This window comes from Anser anser, assembly GCF_964211835.1.
Source record: "Anser anser genome assembly, chromosome: 1".
Lineage (NCBI taxonomy): Eukaryota > Metazoa > Chordata > Aves > Anseriformes > Anatidae > Anser > Anser anser.
In genome coordinates this window covers 162,183,853-162,204,821 of record NC_139720.1, presented here as the reverse complement: position 1 = coordinate 162,204,821, position 20,969 = coordinate 162,183,853, and the positions used below count along the sequence as shown (strand labels likewise).

Sequence of the window (20,969 nt, the reverse complement as noted above, 5' to 3'; positions counted from 1 at the left end):
TCTTCTTTTGTTATGTTCATTTCTTTGCTGTCACTATAGAGATATCTTTTTGTTCTTTCTTATTTCTCTTCAATGAAATACACACATTATGAGGGATTTTTTTTTTTCCTTCTGTGTTTGCTTCCTTACTGTCTTTGCTTCTGACATAGCTATGAGTTGTAAAATGCTGCAGTTGTCACTTCCTATTCCAGGACTAAGCAGACAAAAGGTTTTTGCAGCTCATGCACTTGACATGAGGAGTAACAGGGACAGGGTGTTTTTGTAGACTGAAAATGTTTGTTGTACTGTTATGCTTCAGCTTCAGTACTCTTCTAGTCAATCTGTAGAAAGTGCCACAGTGTTTCATATTTCAAGACATCAAAAATATTAAAGGGATATGCTATAATATTCAAACATTTTTATAACATTCAAATGAAATTTTTGGCAGGTTTTTGGAAAAAAAAATCAGAATTTAACGACTGCTGCAGAATTTGAGTAAGCAGAACTAAAAACCACATGAGACTGACATGATTCTTTTGGGACTAGCTGATATAGCTAGCGTTCATTCATGCTTAATGTGAAAAATGTTCTCACTACAGACCTCAAAAAAAAAAAAAAAAGGTAAAGTAACACTTCTTTACTTCTTTACCTATTTTATATTTGTTAGTTAAAGATTTTATATGGAGTCATACTGTTGATGTTGTCCTTAGGAGCTACTTATTGATCTTCAGAACTTGTATTATTGTACAGATTTGGAGAGCTGCTGGTGGAGTCTGTGCTTAATCTCTGAACCAACTGCAATTGCTTGCAACTGAAAATCACAAATTTTGCAATTGCAATTGCAAGTAATTCTCTCCTCTAAAGTATAAATATTCCTAGACACGTTTTCTTTCTGTAGTAAATACATTTGTCTAAATCTGTGTTAGAAAAAGTATAGAGGTTTTTTAAATGCCATTTCATATAGGTTGATCTGAAGTTTGTAGAATTTGTGTTACAGCAACTCATGCAGAATTAGGACTTATTAAAAAAAGAAGAACAACAAAACATCATTACTCCACAGAGCTTGCAATCATAGATAGTAGCAAAACTGTCACTAATATAAACCTAAATAATTGAGGAAACTACAGTGTATTTTAAAAAGTGATACTTAATGACCTTTAACCTGCACTCATGAGTCTATTTTAAATGAGTCATTGCATCATAGTTCCTGCTGTAGCAAGGTGCATAGATATCTCTATTGACAACTGGTTGTAGAACTGAAGAAGGAGTTAAGAGATGCCCCATTTTTCATTAATTCAACACCATGGAATTGTTGCACTGCAGGGTCAAAATTTTTATCTAAACTCCGTGTTGTTGACAGAAAAAGCAAAGAACCTACATTTCTGACAGTCATGCATTATACATATTGCACAAGAAAAACTCTCAGTATATTATTTAAGCTAATGTTTTATTCAGTAATGCCGTGACTGAGAATAGGATTCATCTACTGGGTAGGAGAGCACAAGAAAAATTAAGGGTGGGATTAAGTGGCAAATTCTAGACACTTCAATATAAGAGTCTAAGTGTGGGTGTCTAAATATGAATGAAGTGTTCAAGCGCTGTGTAAAGTCCAGAGATATTTTAGAGGCCCTTAGCATTCAAATAATCCACAAAGGGCAGTCAGATACGTCATAAAATATACAGGAGACATGCATTCATATTTACTGATAGCTGGAAGCCTGTGGATATGCTAGGACAACTTACAGGACTTTAGACACCAAATTTTGGGCAATTGAACCATAGCAATAGTTTTGATAGTGAGGATTGCTATTCATCTGAAGAACCAACTCAGTTCAGTCTGAAGTAGTTCCACATTCAACCCTGTTCAGTTATCTAAGATTCAAGGTTTAGTTTAGTTGAAAGCATCTGTGCGACCCTGAGTCAGTTTCACTGAGAAAATTGTTGCTATGACATGATAAAGTGATTTAAAACTATGAAAGATATGAAAAATAAAAACATGGACAAAAGTGTAATTTGTGAGATGGGGACAATTAGTAGCTCAAAGATTCAAGAGAAAATATACTGACATTAAGATTGTACCCAGTCCTCCCTCCCCAAATGGGAGACAATCAGAAGACAGCAACTCAGCAGTATTGACGTCTATCCCAGTCCAAAATGGGACAAAGCTCATCTTTTCCTACCCAACTGTCTGGTGAACAGTTTAGTAGCTTGCTAATATAAACAATATTCTGTGTGTAGTAGCCAGAAAATAATTGTTTTGTACTCTCAAATTGCATATGACCTAATTCCATAGTCTCTTTGAACACAAAAAAAGTTGTCCAAAACATGACCCAGAGTGAGAGAGTTAAAGTAGGAACCAGAGAAAAACTGGGAAGTGTATCCTCACATTCTCTTGAAATGTTGTCTGAAAATAAATAGATAAATACATAAATAAAAATCAGGGATGATTCTTTTTCTTCAGCAAGATTAACAAGGTGGGTATTAGTCTGACAGAAAACACATTTCAAATTATGCCCTACTAAGCAACATTCACCACTACCTGGCATGTTCTAAATAGGAAGAACTAATACTAAGATTACAGTAAACATTTGAGTCTTTCTCTCCCAAAAGGCACTACTGTCACTAGTTTTGCAGTCAGGATTTCCTCTATTCAGACAAAACAGAACAGTTTAGAAGTAATATACATTTAGCACAGCATGCAAAATAAACTGCTGTAGCAAAAGTATTGTCACCATTCCAGCTAGATAAAACTGTAGACATTGTAATCTGTTCAGATTTATGGTGGGTATGTCATGCTTTAATTGTTGTTACTCAGAATGTAGTTCAAATTTGTTTCATAATAACTAAAATCATAATGGTATCAAAAGCTACTGTCATATACACAAGATAAAAAGGGAAGCTGAAAGGAAAAATCCATACATGTAATGAGGCAGAGATAAAAAGGCTTATATATGTCAGTAGAATAGATGAAGTAGCTAAGGAAACTATGACATTACGCATATTTTTTTTTCAAAATTCTATGAAAGCCAAGATATGAAGAATATGTAATAAGCAATTGCTTGGCTTGTACCAAAAGTAATCCTCTAGTCTAAGCAGAGTGCTGGATTTTTACTTAAGTCCAACATTTCTGGGGACCTTTAGAAAGGTTAAATTACTGGAGAATACCACAAACAATAGAAAATAAGCTAAAAAATAAATTTAAAAAAGATTATTATCATATCACCCAATAGAGCAAGTATTTTCTATTACTCTATGTTACCACTTGCCTAGTAAAAAGAAACAATAATAAGATCCATCAAAGGTCATAGTAAGAGAAGCTAATACAACTGAAAAGGATAGCTACAAAAAGTAAACTCTCACCTTGATGCTTAGAAGAACTTTGATAACAGTCACACTCACCTCTTATTTCAATGCCACAGTGGGATATAAAACTTCTGATTTTATTTTTTTTTCAGATTCATTTACTAATGAAAAAAAAAGAAATACAGTACAATATTGTGCTGAGTAGTTGTATCAAAGTCATACATGTTTTACAAGGAAAAGATGGGGTCAGCAACAAGATTGACTTTAAGTCAGCAAACCAAAAATGTGAGTGCAGATTTTGAGTGTGGGTTATTGGGAGTAAGATTACCAACAGTCCAGTGATGTCCATGTTTCCATGACATGTCCATTTTACAGAAAGTACCCCCCTCTCTGGTTATGTCTGTGCTATAAAAGTAGAGAAGGGCAGAAAGTGATCCCTCCTCATAAAACCACACGTCACAGATGGTTCTTACTCAAATCACTGAGGACTGTCCTGTTATAAGAGCTCGAGCTCTGTTCTAAGTTCTGGAGCTCATTCTGTGGCCTTTGTCTACTTAGTGCTACATACTGGCCTCAGTATTTGTATGGACTTCACCAAGAATTCAAAGTGATTTTACCATGATTGTTTATTTATTTATTTACTTATTTACTTATTTTTTAATGAATTTACCCACTTGGAACAGTTTAAGGGCTTTCAAGAGGAGTTACAGTGGGCTCAAGTTTTAATTACATTGTTGTTGTTAACCCTGGTAGATAGCTCAGCACCACACAGCAGCTTGCATGTTCCCCTCCAGCATGGTGAAGGAGAGAATCAGAAGGGCAAAAGTAAGAAAAATTGTGGGCTGAGATAAAGTCAGCTTAATTGATAAAGAAAAATCTGTGCACACGAGCAAAGCAAAATAAGAATTTGACTCATTACTTCCCATCAGCAGGCAAATGTTTAGCCATTTCCAGGAATAGGGCTCCATCAGGCTTAGTGTTTTCTTGGGAAGACATAAGCCATAACCCGGAACGTTCCACTCCTCCTCCTTCTTTCCCCCCAGCTTTTATGGCTGAGCATGACATCTTATGGCATGGAATCTTATGGCATCTTTGGTCAGCTGAGGTCAGGTGTCCAGGTTGTGTCCCCTCACAACTTCTTGTACATCCCCCAGTCTCCTCACTGGCAGGGCAGTGTGAGAAGCAGGAAAGACCTTGAACTGTTTATCAACAACTAAAGCATCAGTGTATTATCAAATTTATATTCATTGCAAAGCCAAAACTGCACAACACAAGCCTCTATGAAGAAAATTAACTCTGTCCCAGCAAACAACAGGACAATTGTCATCATCTCATTCAAAACCCATCTGGACATGGCTAGGCAACCAGCTCTAGGTAATCCTGCTTTGGCAGTGGGGTTGAACCAGAAGATTTTTCAAGAGTTCCCTTCCAACCTAAACTATCCCGTGATTCTATGAAATTTGTGTGAAGCTTTAACAAACTGGTGGTTTGTTTTTAAAACATGTATTACTATTGAAGTGATTGGATTGATTCTCTTTGTTTTTTAAATGCTTAAAAACTTGTGGCATGGAGTTCTACATATTTGTTTGTTTTGAAACATCTTTTTCTGTTTGATCTTACATGTTTTTTTAACTGGGAAAATTACATCCTCTCTGCCATTCATGACCTTACAGACTTCTATCATATCTCAGGTCTATAATTCCTTTCTGTTAGGCTAAAGAATCTCAAACTACTTAGTTTAACAATGGTATTGAGGAATAGTAGGGATTTTTATGGTATTGTAATGATGCTTTTTTTTTTTTTTTTTCTTTTAGTGATCCTAGCAGCTCCCTGTGAAAAACAAAAACTACTCTGACCTTTTGTTTCCTAACTTTTAACTAATTATTTAGTTATCAGTAGCTTCTATTATGTCTACTTATTTTTCTTTAAAATTCTTTAGTGATTGACTGCTGCTGTACTTTAGAAATTTAAGGAGATTAGCAGTCAGATCGCTGTTAACCACGTAACAACTGGACTCTCAAAAAATTATAACTAGTCACATCCATTAATAGAATGTTTTATACTGATCCATAGTTGAGTTGGGGAAAAAGCTACTCCACATTTTTTCTCTGGCTGCTATAAGATACAGTGATTGACATGTAGTAAAACTCAGATTCCTTATCATGCTGTTCTTGGACTCCAATGTGATCCATCATTTCCCCATGAAGGATTTCAGTGGGTACTTGCTTTAAGGTAGTCCCCTCCTTTGTTTGTGGTTGTGGCCAAGGAAAGGTCACATAGAGGCCTTCTGTGGCTCAGACTGAGCTGAACAAGATTTGCTCAGACTACTGAGCAAGGCTTATGTCAAGTGCAGGACTAGATCATACCCATCACAGGGGGCTTCCTTTTCTGACAAGATTCCAAGCATGATGGCAGGGGCAGCTTGTATCGGCCACAGGGCCGCCTCACAACACACAAGTGTGATGGTGTTAAGAAATGGCAGCCAGCAAATCAGAGAGCAGTATGACATTTAGCATAATGGCATGAAGTGGCAGAATCCTGTCATTAAATAAGAGCCAAAACAAAATAGTAGCCCCTGCGTATGAAGGGGAAGGACTCATGTATTGTCTAATCTTGGATATCTCTGGTACCTATACTATCCTAAGGACATTCACCATGAAGCAAGGAAATTTGATAAAAATTCTTGAAATAAAATCCAGATAAGTTAACCTCTAATTTTGTCAGTTTTTATCATTTATTTCAAACAGATATAAAAAGACAGTTCCTGTAGAGATATTTTTTGACATATTTTTAGCTGAAAAAATCATTATTGCTGAAGCATAAATATGAGCAAGCACTGTTATTGATACTACATATAGAATTTGAATTTTTTTAAAGCAGGTCTGTTCTGAACAGCATAATCCATTTTACTTGTATATGAAAATTTAATTTCTGACTCACTGCTAAAGAGAACCACTCATTTAAATACTTGAAATAATGTTCGATCTCAGCAACATCTATAGGAGTTGATTCGGCCATCATCCTAATTTTTTGAATTGAAATAAAGTAATAAATAATAACTAAAGGAAGGACTGTGGTATTGGGCCATTATTTGCATAGAAAAAATAGACTGTGGCTTTTCCAGTATTTTTCCAGAATAGATTAGAAAGGCAGCCCAGCTCCCAGAATTATACATCAGACTGCAATACTCAGTATGAAAATCAGTTTGAATCAGTAATCATTGCCATTCTCAAGGCATTTGCTTTTAAACATGAACATAAAATTATTTGGCAATGGTTGAAGTCTCTTAGGCTACAAGCGCTCCATTCTGAAGCATGAAATGTTTGTCTCTTGGGACTGTGTTTTGTTTGACTTTGATTCTCTGTTTTGCTGCTTTTAATAACAAATGACACTCTTTAGTTCAATTTTAGTTAGTGTTATTTGCTAGAACAATGATTGTGTTCTGTCCCTTTGCATCATATAATGGCTACATGTTTTTTACAAAGCTGTTAACATGCATTCTTTAGAGGCTATTAAAAACTACTGCTCTTTTCTAATAAAAATTAGTCTGGTGTTATGAAAAAGAAACATTAGTTTTATAGTTTAGAAAAACTTTTTTTTTATGGGGAGAGGGGAAGCTATAATGTCAATATAAAGTTTATAATTAGTAAAAAATAGTGTTATAATGTATGCTGTATTGTGTGTACAAATATGTTAATGTAAGCATTAAAAAAAAAAGCTTTAAATGGCATTGCCTATTCATCTGCTGTTTGAAATGTAATAATCATGAAATAAAAAAGCAATCTAAGGGGCTTAGGGCAAGGAGCGGGGGGCAGAAGAAAAATGCAGTGACATTTCTGAAGCAGGATGAATCTCGTGTATTGTACACTATAAAACATATTTTATTTCTTGGTGCAATTCTTTCATTTTCCAGAAGGTAAAGTATAAGATGAACTTCAGCATCTCTTCTTTTTGCTCATAACTTATCCTTTTTGTAACATAAAAAGGCATGCATCTCAGTAATCCAAACTTCTAAAGTAAAGAATGAGCCAAGAGAGAACTATATGTCTCCATAAGATGCTTCAGGACATCTAAGTTAGATAATTCCCTCTTTTCCTTAGATTGCATAGAAAACTGGAATAGAATAATTCAGTGTCCTCAGATGATAAATGTGAGCTATCTGGTAAGGACCAAAAACTACCGAAGAGTTAACATTAAACAAATAGTTTTATCAGACCAGATAGCTGATTAGGAGGCATATCCCACTTGTCCATTCAGGACTGGGTATGCCTGGTTTTCTGCTGATAATGGCTACTACACAGGAAAAAGAACTTTATTTTCCAGAAACTTCCACTGGTTAATGAATTTGTTCCAGGTGGAGGATTTGTCAGATGTACCTCAGCCTGAGGGAACTTGTCTGGCTGATTAATCAACAAGCTACAGAACAATTTGCAAGAAGGTCTTTTACATTCTTCCCACTAACTAGCTCACTGTGCAGCCAAACAACTTCTAAGTTTATGTGACAAAAAAAAAAAAAAAAAAAAAACAAAAAAAACATGGAATCTGACCAGGTTTTGATTGGGATAAAGATAATTTTCTTCACAGAGGCTTGTGAGGTGCTATGTTTTGGATTTACAATGAAAATAATGTTGATAACACACCAATGTTTTAGTTGTTGTTCAGCAGTGCTTACACAGACTCAAGGTTTTTTCTGCTTCTCACACTGCCCTGCTAGTGAAGAGATTGGGGGATGCACAAGAAGTTAGAAGTGGACATTCTAATACAATCTTCTATACTAGCAGTGTTAGAAATTTCCCAAGCATGATTTTGGAATGTGCAAAACGGTAATCTCTCACAAGAGTCTGGCCACGCCTCAGAGACTGGGATTTGCTAGGGACCATCACCAGAGTTAGGCTGCATAAATGCAGCCAGGTCTGGAGACTGACTTACTATCCTAGAACCAGAGAACCATAGAATCTCTAAGGTCGGAAAAGACCTCCATCTGGTCCAACCATCCCCCTACCATCAACACACGCTTCTCATTGCCATGTTGTCCCAGTGCCCATGTGCATTCATGGGCACATGTAATTTCCCATTATAAAAGTAGCCAAAAAAGTTTTAATTAGGAAGCCTTTCCTCTTAATACATTCTATCCTAATGATAAAAATAATAATAAAGAGAAGAACAGAAGTAATGTCTAGAAGGAGACCAAAAGACTTTCCTGCTCATCCTTCTGTAGTTATTTTCATCTCACTGGGCCATATAATTAAGTTCTTCTGTTTATGCTCTTCTTTTGGCCTCAGAAATCTTGAATTAAAAGTTAAGAAGCATAAAAGCAAGTAAAATAATAGTTGGTCATCCGTCCTACTTTTTTTTTTTTTTAATAAATAAATACATTTGGGTTAAGAGCTAAGTCTCATGTCTTAAGAACCTTTAAGGGCATTAATCAGGTGTCTTCTAAAATAATTTACAGCCTCTCTCTTATGATATTCAAGGTTTCACTTAGAATGCCAGACTCTTGGCACGTTTCTTATAATGACTTAGTTTCTGATCAGAAAAGCTTGTCCTTGATCCTTTGGATCTGTATGTAACAGGGGCTCATTCATTTTTCAACTTACTTCAGTGTAAATGAAAATCAACCTCAGAAGAGTTACACTGAGAAATACATCTTTGACATATATCAGGGATCCCCAAGTGGCTTCAAATCCAAATTATTCACAATTCAATTTATGCAAGGCATTAGTAAAACTGCAAAGATACCTAAAAGTATGCAGTACTTAAGTGTTTTTTTGTTGGTGGTAGTGTTTTTTTTTTTTTTTTGGTTGGTTTTATTTTTGCATATTGTCTTAGCCACATTACTTGCTAATATTTTTCTTTTGCTTCATCAAGTATTTATTAGGTTAATGTTGAGGAAGTCACATTCAGTCTCTCAGAATTTCTAATACCTGCTGCTGCTCTTTGATTTTTTTTTTCTTCTTCTTCTAAAAATCTACTGCAACTTTTAACTTCTGTCAGAATCCAAATAGTTAATCATGTTCAAAATACCATTGTGAAAAGCAGCCGGACATTATATAGGACTTTTGCCTTTTCTAACCCAGCTTTGTAAGAAGCCCAGAATTTTGACTTCAGTGGTAGTATAACTTTTCCTCCAGAACTACAGTGTTCTCTGATTGTGTAAACAGTACATTGAAGCTATAAGAATTTTTAGTTAGGAAGCAGGCCTTGATAAAAATAACACACTAACTTTTCGCTTTTTGTTTGTTTCCTCCTGCTGGAAAGATTGGAAATGGAATTGATTGCTGGATGGATTGGAATGGAATGGAATGGATTGGAATGGAATGGATTGCTGGAAAGAATGGAAAGATTAAAAAGTTAATTTTCCACGTTAATCACCCATACCCTGTATTACATACATCATGTTAATCTGATTCACATTCTTAGTTTCTTGTTTAACTGAATGTCTTGGGTTTACATTGCAAGGGTTTGGTAGCAGGGGGCTGCAGGGATGGCCTCTGTGAGAAGAGCCCAGAAGCTTTCCCGTTGTCAGATCAGAGCCAGCCCCAGATGGCTCCAAAAGGGATCCACCACTGGCCAGAGCCAAGCCACTGAGTGATGTTGGTTGTGCCTCTGTGGGAGCAGATTTAAGAAAGGGAGAAATAACTATTGCACAACAGCTGGGAGAATGAGGAGTGAGAAGCAGCCCTGCAGACCCCCAGGTCAGTGCAGAAGGAGGGCAGGAGGTGCTCCAGGCAGGCAGCAGCAGTTCCGTTCCCCTGCAGCCTGTGGAGAGGCCCCTGGTGGAGCAGGCTGTCCCCCTGCAGCCCATGGGTCCCACACGGAGCAGATCTCCACGCTGCAGCCCGTGGAGGAGCCCCCGGTGGAGCAGGTGGATGTGGCCTGGAGGAGGCTGCGGCCCATGGAGAGCCCCCGCAGGAGCAGGCCCCGGGCCGGAGCTGCAGCCCGTGGAGAGGAGCCCACGAAGGAGCAGGGGGTCTGGGGGGAGCAGCTGCCCATGGCGGACCTGTGTTGGAGTAGTTTGCTCGTGATGGATGGACCCCATAGTACGGACCCATGTTGGAACAGTTCTTGAAGAGCTGCTGCCTATGGGAAGCCCATGCAGGATCAGTTCAGGAAGGACGGCATCCCTTGGGAGGAATCCCAGATTGGAGAAGGAGCAGAAAGTGATCGTGAGGGAGTGGTGGAGATGAAGTGTTAGGGACTGACCGCAGTCTTTTCAAGAACAGCCCTGTTTAATAGTTTGCTATTTTGGCACAATACAGGGAAAATACTTTTCAGAATTAATATCTTGGTCTTTATTATTGAACACCATACAGATTTTAGTTTGTTTGTTGCATCTAGATTAAAATAAAAATAGGAAAAAAACCCTTGATGTTAACCAGATATCTTTGTTATCATTATCATGTGGTAAAATTGGGAGACAGAAAAGACTCAATAAATGTTACCCATTCTTTTCTTCAGCCTCTACCCAGTACTGTGCCATCCCTGACTATTAGAATTAAAACTACATATACTTTCAAAATAGTATATCTAAGAAGTTAGATGGGAAAATAAATTAGAATAAAATCCTGCATATCTGTTTAAAAAGGATAGATTTTTTTGTTACATAATAGCGAAAAAAAAATCCTAAGAGAAAACAAGCTTAATTGTTTGCACACAATACTGGTTTTCAAATTATGTATAACCATTCAGGATAAAATATTGGAAACACTGTGAAGAGTTTTGTGACAGTTCAGTGTTCACCAGTGTTCAAAAAGGAAAATAGAATCTCAGTTAATTCTCAGTAGGAAAGGAACAGAAATTAAAAGAAAAAAATCTTAGTTTTGTCTTTCTAAATCCATGATTCTGTTCTTTTTCTCCTGGGAGAAAATAATCATAAAGGAAAAAAAAAAATCCTGCAGTGGATACAGATTGGAACAATTTTTACATAAGAAAATGTTAAGTAGATTTTTAGTGTGAAAATAAAATGTTTGTGGAGGGAAGTGACAAATACTAACAAAACTATGAATGGTATGAATGAAATTATTTGAGAAAAGCTATTTGCAATTTCTTATAACACCACAGCAAAAAAAAAAAAAAAGTAATAGGATAATTTTATGTCTCAGTTTGACCATATATGGAAGTCACCTGATAATATTTTATCCAACTGTAAATACTGTTCTGGAAGAGAAACTGCAGAGTTTCTTTTAATCATAGCCTACTAGCATGTGTGCAAGAAGAAGATAAAGAAGAATGTGAGAGACCTGGATTCTCTTCCTTTGATTTCTGGTCACTATCACAAAGTGAACACATGACAGCAACTCATAAGGAGCTGTATGAAGAGTTGAAAGGTCTTTATAGAATAAGAATTGGACAGGAGATGACTTGTGACCGTAGAGTACAGTTCATTTCATAAGGTCTATTGTCAGTGTAAAGTACTGTCCTTTGCTCTGTGCCGATTGTAGAGTTAATTGAGCCCAGAGAGAACAGATTTTTCTTTCCCTTTCTATGTATTTTTTTTTTATCCACTGTTAGTGGAATATACTGTTAGGAACATTCCTCTCAGTAGATTAAAAGCAAATTCTTTAAGTAATTCATGTATTTAAAATAAAAGCAGGAGGGAAACAAACAAATAAACAAACAGAACTGCGTAAATCAATTTTCCTGTGACATTTTTCTAAAATCTAAGCTTTCAAAGCCTTGGGCTATGCTGCCCCAGAAGATCACAAATACAAAGTTCAAGCTATTTATAAAAAGCATTGTCATATATATATTATTATTCTCAAAGTAATTTTAGTTGCACTGTATAAAAGTGTGAAAAATCCATCAAGAATTGTTAGCAGGCAACACATAGTCCCATGACATCTTGGGAACTTTCAAGATAGTTACAAAGCAACAGCAAAAAGAGGTATTTAACTCCTGCACTAAACATGGGTGTATTTACTGGATTAATACTGTGATAATATGTTCTCTTCAATGTTTAAAATTCTTACTTGCTAACAAACTGCTCTATAGTTTTGTTCATATTGGGTAGGTAATTTAAGATAATGCAACATGATAGCAAAACTGTATGTTAACTAAAATTTAACATTTGCCTGAGGTCAACAGGAGCTTAAAAATTCTTCATGTGAATCTTAGGAAATGGCATTCGAGGTACCATACCAAAGCAAGGCTTCAAAGTGCTTTTCCTATCCATACAGTTATAGCAACACTAACATTTGAAGTTATGTAAAACTTTCCATTCTAAATCATCATTTCAGTTTTTGATAACTTTGTGATTCCTTCACTTTGAGGGATAAAATATATCAGGAATTTCAATATTCATTTTTTTTCTTTTTATTTTGTATGTTAATAAGTATCTACTATATAGACTGCAAGACACTTGAAATAAAGACCATGATTTCTTTTTCTGACAATCATTAAAGCAAAGTTATTCAAATAATTTAAATTACAAATAATGTAAATAAAAGATAATAATATCATGCTTTATGGGAAAGTGCTCTTCAATCATCTTGTGGAAACATTCATTTTTCTAAGATAGTAGTAGCAGAATAAGAGATTTTTTTCCTGTTGTTAGCTTTTATGATAGTTGTTTTTACCTGCTCAAAATAAGATTCTTCTAGCAAGCTTGCTAGTAGTAGACAATATTGCAAGAGATGAAGCAGCAGAAGCAAAGGCTTATGTGGACTTTTCTGAGATGAGACTTCTTTAGTGCATTTCCCAAATATCCAACAGAGTAGAAAGAATTTACTTAGTGTTGCCATCTTATTGAAAATAAGTAAGTAGATAAATAAATAAATGAAACACAGACTTGATGACCTACAAAACCTCTAAAAGATTGTGTTTTTGTGTTTGAGGATTTGCCTTCTCAATAGATGTAATTGTTAGTTTGTCAGCTATCAGAAACTTGTCTTCTCACAGTGCAACCCCAGCATGTCACATTATTTCACTAGTCTTGTAGTTTCACAATCAAAACTTAAAACTTTGCCTGTTCTTCTGGTTGCCTTAGCTGACTGAAAATTCTTTGCTGCATTTTTTTTATCTGAACTTTTTTTTTTTTTAAACATAAATGTAAAAATTATCATCCAGTAAAAAAGATGTGTAGTGGTGATGTGTCACATGGGTCAGGGCACAGAGATATTATGCAGAGAAGATAGTGCTATGGTATGCTATGTAGGTTATCTGTCTGAAGTTTTAATTGTTCGGTATCCTTATTCTGCTGGCATGGATTTACCAAGATGTAAGTAGCCATATAAATAAATTTATGCCAATTTTCTGCTAGTTATAAATAGAACAAACACATTAAAGTATTTCAGTGAGAATAAAATCTCAGCTGGGAAAATTCATTATCAAGTGACATTTCTCTTCAGCCACTGAAAATAGTTCCTGTTCCCCATTAATCCAGGTAGCCTGTAACCATCTCAAAATATTCACAACCACTGCACTCATTTTATGACAGGATAAATATTTTTTGTTTAGTCTGGAGAAGAGAAGGCTCAGGGGAAACCTCATTGCACTCTACAACTTCCTGAAGGGAGGTTGTGATGAGGAGGGGGGCGGCCTCTTCTCTCAGATTGCTAATGATAGGACTCAAGGAAATGGCCACAAGTTGCACCTGGGGAGATTTAGATTAGATATTAGGAAAACCTTTTTCTCTCAAAGAGTGGTCACGCACTGGAACGGCCTGCCCAGGGAGGTGGTGGAGTCACCATCCCTCATGGTGTTCAAGAAGTGCCTGGACGAGGTGCAACGAGAAAGGATTTAGGAGCTAAGTGGGTAGTATTGGTGATAGGAGGATGGTTGGACTAGATGATCTTGTAGGTCCTTTCCAGCCTTGTGTTTCTATTCTAACTGGTAAATAACGCAAAACTCAGACTCAAATTTGCAAAAAAATAATTTAATTAATTGCCAATTAAAATAGATTTGGGTAGTCAGAAACAAAGGGAAATGTTAAAGCAACAACTTTTGTCCCCGTTCTCCCAGGTTCAATATCACTTCTTCATTCCAGATTCCTCCCCACCCATTTCCTGAGCAATGCAGGGAAGGTGTGTGTGGAGGTATGGTCGGTATGTGGCAGTTTCACTCTCTCATGCTCTCTCTCTCTCATGTCCTGCTGCAGCATGAGTGCTCCCCATGGGCTGCAGTCCTTCAGGAAAAAAAATCACAGTTGGCATGGGTCCTTTCACAGGCTTCAGGGAAATCTGTGCTCAGATTGCCCTCTGCCTAGGTGCCAAAATGGAACATAACCTCCTATTTCTTATTCACTGACGTTTGTGTCTGCTGGGCTGTTCCTTATACTTTCTCACTCCCCCAGACAGTATTTTGCCATTTAAGTAGGTTTTCTCAGAGGTGTTGTGATCTTCATCGCTGGATCCAGCCATGCCCTGTGGTGGGGCTATAGGAGCTGGCTGAAACCAGCTGTGTCCTCACAGAGCCCCTGAGCTGTCAACACCTTGATGCGGGCACCCAATATGAGGCCCAGTGGTGTGTTTTAAACAATTACATTTTCTTCTGTTGCACAGCATTTACAGATTGCACTCACTTGGCTGTTACAAAGACCTTCAGCACCTTTGCTAATTTTAATGTTACCTTTTCATTTTGTGGACATTGAACTTCTGACTAACAATCAGTTAAAGATTAGATAATATATCAGCATTTGGTATGATAGCCATGGAAGAAGTGTTGGTGATAATCAGAACAAAAGATGTATTTAAAACAATAATAATAATTAAAAAAAAAGATTAAATTTGAGAATATAACTTTTTTTATTTGAAAACCAGCAATTCAAGATTATTTTTCAAATCTGAATAATCTGAAGTGTTTTAACTGTAACAAGAAGATTGAAAAATATTGGAGATTAGATATGTGTACAAGTTGAAATGAACATTTAATTTAAAAAGTCTAATGTAAAATCTATTTGTTACAAATAAGAATAAAACATAAAATTTCTTTTTGTCATTTGAAATTCTCTTTCCAGTGAAATAAGAATTTAAAATGCTTTAATTCAACTTTCATTTTTTTAGAATATGAAATAAGATGTATTTTAAATGTATTTAATGCATTTTTAAGAAAAATAACTTTTGAACAGGAATATTCTGCTTATTTCAGAAAATGGCAGTAAATGCTGAGATTTGGCAGAAATCTTTATGTGTTATGTAAATTATGTTCACTGAAATTCATACAGAAAGTTTAAATTCTGCAGCAGAATTATTCATTAGGAAACAAACAAACAAAAAAGATTGCTCCCAGTGACAGTGCAAAGTATCCTTATATTTAGCAGAACATAATACTAATATTTGATTTTGATGTCATGATAAAGTAATTAAACAAATACTGTATATAACATACAATGTTTGTTTTCTCTGCCATGCCTCTGAATAAAATATAAATGTTGAGTTAATTCATTCAATGACAGTCACACAATGTTAATATTTTTACTTTAAGAGTGAAAGAAAATGGATGCCACTATCTTCCTCTAGCTATGGACTAACCAGCATTCAGCTATGGGCAACCATATTTCTAACTTTTGGCTTCTGCAGCTACTGTTGGAAAATATTTTGAAAAATTGATCATTTTGATCACTGTGAAAAAGAAATTAAAATGTGGAAGACGGACAGCGCTGTAAATATTGCAGTGGCACAAAAGTGCTTTCATTTCCTTACTGGTCACAATGTCTCTCAGGCCAGAAGCAGTGCACTAATTTTTCCCCAGGTCAGAAAATGTTCCAAACATCCAGCTAGCTGACTAAGCTATGAGCTCTTTCCTTTGCTAAAAAAGAAAAACAGCTGGTAGGTTCTTAACTCTGGGTATCTGACATATCATATTATATATTAACTTTTTAGTCTTCTACTTTTCTGGATCCCCAGAAGAGACTGGAGCTGGTTTACCCTTCAGAAGTTCTTTGCTCTTTTCCTATTTCTTATTTCTGGCTATGCATTGGAATGGGTTGCCCAGGGGAGTGGTGGAGTCACCATCCCTGGGGGTGTTTAAGGAAAGGTTGGATGTGGTACTTAGGGACATAGTAATATATGTGGTAGGGGGACAGTGGGACCAGATGGTCCTGGAAATCTTTTCCAGCCTTAATGATTCTATGATTCTGTTGTGTCTTTCTACTTGGGCTTTTATTTCTCTCTCTGAATCTGACATTTTTCTTTAGAGTAGTTCAGATATGTCTGCTCATCATGATAAGCCCTAACATTTGGATTATTTCTTAAATGCAGTCTACTTCATAGCAGACTGGAAACTAAATTTGTTTTCACTCCAAAGTCATAAATGTATCTTCAGTGAATACAGTATAGATGGTAAAATATGAGATGTACTCTGACTACTCACTTTTCACAACACTGGGGATTTCAGGTACCTTTCTTTCTTCTAAGTAACTGAAAACAAAAAATGAGATTTTAGCCAGAAATTCCTTTATATACCTAAGCTTTTAGTAGTACTGTTGAAAAGCTGTACCAGAGATTTTGTTTCCTCAGACTGTGAGCTCAGTATCCTACACCACTAGAAAAGAATGGTTTTCTTATAAAAGCATGGTAACTGAAAAATACCTGTTATATTCCCATGTTTCTCCACTTAAGAAGAAGGAAAAACCTTTATTTATTTATCTATTTATTTATTTATTTATTTATTTATTTATTTATCTGTTTATTTATTTATTTATTTATTTTTAGGGGAATGTTCTGGTCTGTGAATTAAGTATATTTAGATTTCGTTCAAAGGAGTATTTTAAAACGTACTCTTAACCTTATCCCACATCCTTGACAAAACCAGCACCTTTAGACAGTTCTTTTGACTGAACAGTATCTGTATTTATAACAAAGCAAGAGCTGACTGTTGCCTGTGGTGCTTTAAATGTCTTACCAAATTTATAAATAACAGCCTTCTCATTGGCATGATTCATGTTGATAGGAGGGAGCGTTTAATGTTTACACATAATCTCAGTTCCTGTGGGTAATGTTTACCCATGATCATAAAGGTACGGATTTGTGCATATCAAATGACAATAAACTTTGAAGTTGGATAAATTGTGGTTATGTGCTAGAGACATGAATTCTAGATCTACTGTAACTGTTACTGTGATATGCTGAGATGAAATAAAATACATGTGAAGGTGTTTTTCTCAATTAGCGGTATCACTGCAGAATGCTGAGAATTTTTAATAACTTCAGCAGAACTACAGCAAACACAGCTTTACCAAACATAAATGGAAGAACCATAATAGGCTCAGACACACATGCATATAACACAGCTGGGGATTGCTCAGTTCGTAACCTGCATTTCTCAACATTTCCTTAAGCCACTACAGCTAAATGAAACTTTCCCCAGGGATAACATCTGGGCAGTACTTCTAAATGGCATGTTGTCACATACGTTAAGATTTTCTGTGGCTAAAATCTGCCATAAGCTCAACAGCAGTTATTGCTACTGCCATTGACATAATAATCACATGGGAAAACACTGAATTATTTCTTCGCTGCAACCCTATTTGTAGTGATTACTTTACTGAGATCCTATGAAAACTCTCTCCTTAATCATACTGAAAATATCTGTGAAATATTTAGTTTACTGATGTCTTTATTAGAAATGGCAGAATGAACACTTTCCAGAAAGGACTTATAACAAAGTAAGTGTTCTGCAAGTCGTTCTTTATTGCAACGTACTGATATCCCATCAGTGTTCATCATTTTTAACATTGCTTCCCTCATCACTAGGATATATACTGAATGATGGGGTTTCATTTTCAAAATGTACTATATCATCATATTTGATGCCAGAAATCATAATATTGAATTAGGATGTGTTTTATAATCATGGAATCATAGAAATACAGAACGGTTTGAGTTGGAAGGGATCTTTAAAGATCATCCAGTGCCAACCCTCCACATCCAGCCTGGCCTTCAACACTTCCAGGGATGGGGCATCCACAGCTTCTTGGGGCAACCTGTTCCAGTGTCTCACTGCCCTCAAAGTTAAGTATTTTTTTTTCTTATATCTAATCTAAATCTACCCTCTTTCAGTTTTAAACCATAATCCCTTGTTCTATCACAACATGCCCTTGTAAAAAGTTGCTCTTCTTCTTTCCTATATGCCCTCTTTACGTATTAAAAGGCTTCAATAAGATCTTCCTGAAGCCTTCTCTTCTCCAGGCTAGACAACCCCAGGACTCTCAGCCTTTCTTTGTAGGAAAGGTGCTCCAGCACTCAGATAATTTTTGTCACTGACTTCTGTGTTTTGCTGAGATTTGTTACTGAAGTCTCATTTGTTAACTCTTATGGTTTGATACTTTTGTTATATAGATATATTTGTCTGTATTTCAAGTCTCCAAAAATACACATTTTCTAATGGAAGCTTTGCTTTGACTACTTGGATAAAATAGAAAACTATTCCAAAATTATCTACTTATCTTGAAGTTTAAGATGAATGGAATATAAAAACAAAAGGAAATAAAATAGCTGTATGGTGTTCATAGCAGGAAAAATAAGTAATATTGTAAACACAAGTAATTTGTACACAAAGATGGAAACTGTTGTCTTATTTCTCATTGTCTCCTTTCAAAAGTATTCTGGTTGTGACCCTTTTCCTTTGTAATGTGTGAGAATACTTAGTGTACAGCTTGCCTGAAATTCTTTTTTATATAATATAACTGCCCAACAATGAGTTTCTCTGCTAAAAACTACCATAAAGATGGATACATTCACCTTAGTCCTTTATCAAAAGCATTAGATTTGTAAAGTTCCATGATACATCACATCAGATGAGTGGGATGAAACAGGTACACTGTCAAGTATGTTGGAAAGACTAAATCAATTTAAAAACATGCAGATGTCTCTTCTGAATGTTCAGTAATGAAAAAGATTTAGGTCTCTGGTGAATAATCAAATGCCTTCTTTTAAAAAATGTGCCATAGCTATCAAAAGATATATAGCATATATGATATCCATTATGCACAGCAGTTCAGAAATGAACAAAAAAAAACAATTTTAAACTGACAAAATAAAATACTGGTAGAATAACAGTTAGAAATACAAATAAATATAAAATTAATGTAAAATGATATTGAAAAGACAGATTTAGACAATAAAGGAAGAAAAAAGTGATGATAAATATTTTTGTAGCATTATTTTATGTACCTTATGTAGCTTAAGTACTGGATTTATTATAAAAGGTCTAAAGAAAACAGCCAGCTGGATATTTAACAGTTTCAGCACACAATTATTTTGTTTTATTTGGGTCCATATTATCTAGAGTGGACGTTGTCTTAGCAAAGGTGCAGGACAGTGCTGAAATTTGATGGAGCATAATACATATATAGATAATATATCCATGTGTATCTCTATAGTTATGAAAATGCATCCTGTATGATCTTTGGAATTATTTTAGGGTATAAACAGCAAGTTCTAAATAACTGCAGGTTTTGTTCTCTTAATCTCTGTGGGTTTTTATTTATTTTATTTTATTTTATTTTTGGTTTTGTTTATATGAAGCAGATTTTCTTCTATAATACGTCTGTCTTAAAACCTGACTTCAAGTATGAGACTGCCTAACTCTAGTTCATGTACTAAAGATGCAAATTAGAAAGGCACTTTAAAAATAATTTATTAACAGATTTAAATAACACAGTAAAAATTCAGATAGACTTTAAATGCTGGCTTTACAATATATTTTCATATGAAAGTAAATCACAGTTAGCTTTTTTATTTAAATAAATACAATTGAGGTAAATAGCTCTATCTACTGCCTATGAATAAGCTTAGTTGTCAGGGGTGAATAACAGGGATTTTTCATCTCATATATGCAGCCATACTGCAATCAATCTCAATTGATAATCCATACTGTAATCTTAGTGAAAAATTGTTGTTTGCACTATTTCAAAAGTCCAGTATACTGAAAGAGAGAAAATTGTCACACCCTTCTGTGAGGGGAACAAGTCAGAAGGAACACAGTGCTGCAGTATAGTGACTGAAGTGTTTTTCTATGTGGGAAAACAGGAGGCTAGCTACCAGACTTTTCTTCTAGGAGTGTTTAAAAAATTCACTTTAAATTGCTATTGCTTAAAAAAAAAAAAAGAATTAAAATGTAGGAAAGAAGGAAAAATAGACATTCTCATTACAGTTCAAACAATTAGTCATACAGAGTTAAAGCCTTCTTGTACCTTCTTTCGCTCTGTAGGCCTGTGACTTGTACTCTTCACAGAGCTTCAGCCTACAGGGAGACCCAAAGTTTCTATTTTGTTCTACATAGACAAAGCCAATGTTCATGTTATTTTTAATTTGTGCTTTTGTTGCTGGGGAAAATCCATAAAAATACAGTAAGTATACTTCATAGTTTTGTCAATGAAACTTGTCAGAGCACAGCACTGGGGAAAAAGAAATGAAACAAGCAAACAAACACTTTTAAAAAACAGTAAGGACACCAGCAATCTGATGTGATTTGAAACCAACAAAGTACATAAATGTACTATGAAAATATAAAGTCAAATTCTGACAAATCATGTTGTGGATAAGCAATATGAATGTTTTTGTGGTTTAACCGCTGCAGGCAACTAAGCACAGTCATTCTCTCACTCTCCCCAAGTGGGATGGGGGAGAGGACTGGAAACATAAAACTGCAAGAACTCATGGGTTGAGATAAAGACAGTTCAACAGGTAAAGTAAAACTGTGTGTGCAAGCAAAGCCAAACAGGGAATTCATTCATTACTTCCCATCAG

General features: G+C 35.5%; 1 long non-coding RNA gene across 5 annotated transcripts in view; it reads left to right on the top strand.

The window, feature by feature from the left end:
• The window catches only part of LOC310891808, a 54,074-nt gene that overhangs the window by 26,299 nt on the left and 6,806 nt on the right, over positions 1-20,969 (top strand). For 3 of the 5 annotated variants that reach the window (XR_014577729.1, XR_014577730.1, XR_014577731.1), the window contains one exon: positions 428-888. The exons of the other annotated variants lie outside the window; for them this stretch is intronic. This is a non-coding gene — a long non-coding RNA (uncharacterized lncRNA). Of the gene's footprint in view, positions 1-427; positions 889-20,969 lie in introns of those variants that run through there. 5 annotated transcript variants of the gene reach the window in all.